The sequence below is a fragment of the Arachis ipaensis genome, chromosome B10 (assembly GCF_000816755.2).
Source record: "Arachis ipaensis cultivar K30076 chromosome B10, Araip1.1, whole genome shotgun sequence".
Lineage (NCBI taxonomy): Eukaryota > Viridiplantae > Streptophyta > Magnoliopsida > Fabales > Fabaceae > Arachis > Arachis ipaensis.
Window position 1 is genome coordinate 115,732,127 of NC_029794.2, and position 557 is coordinate 115,732,683.

Below are 557 nucleotides of genomic sequence, written 5' to 3' on the forward strand. Positions count from 1 at the left end.
TTCATATATAATATATATATTGATTGAAGTCTACAAAAAGAAAAGGAGATCAAAACTTTTTAATATTCAATTGAATAAAAGATTCCATCATATATAGATGATAGATGGATATACTTTTCTTAGTTAAATCTTAATTATGAAATGTGTTAGGTCTATAATTAGACTGCATTTGTTTATAGTTATAGGATATTAAAATAAAGATAGAGAAATATAAAATTGTGTTTGGCAGAAATATAGTCAGAAATATTATGTTTAAAGATACTAAATTAATGTATTCTGTGTCTATTCTGATAAAAAAATAAAAAAATATTGATCATCTGAATGATTTTTAATAGATAATCAAAATGAACTACGAAATTGTCTTTTCTAGAGATAGAGAAATAAATAATCAATGGGTGTATGTGGAGATCCACTTATTACTTTGAAATGATTATTTTAAAATGAGTTTCATCCTATCTCAAAATTAAAATAACTTGATAGTTTCAATTAGTAGGTACCGACTTAATATTAACACGAGCATGCTAATTATTATGAGTAATGCAGGGAAAATAATAATT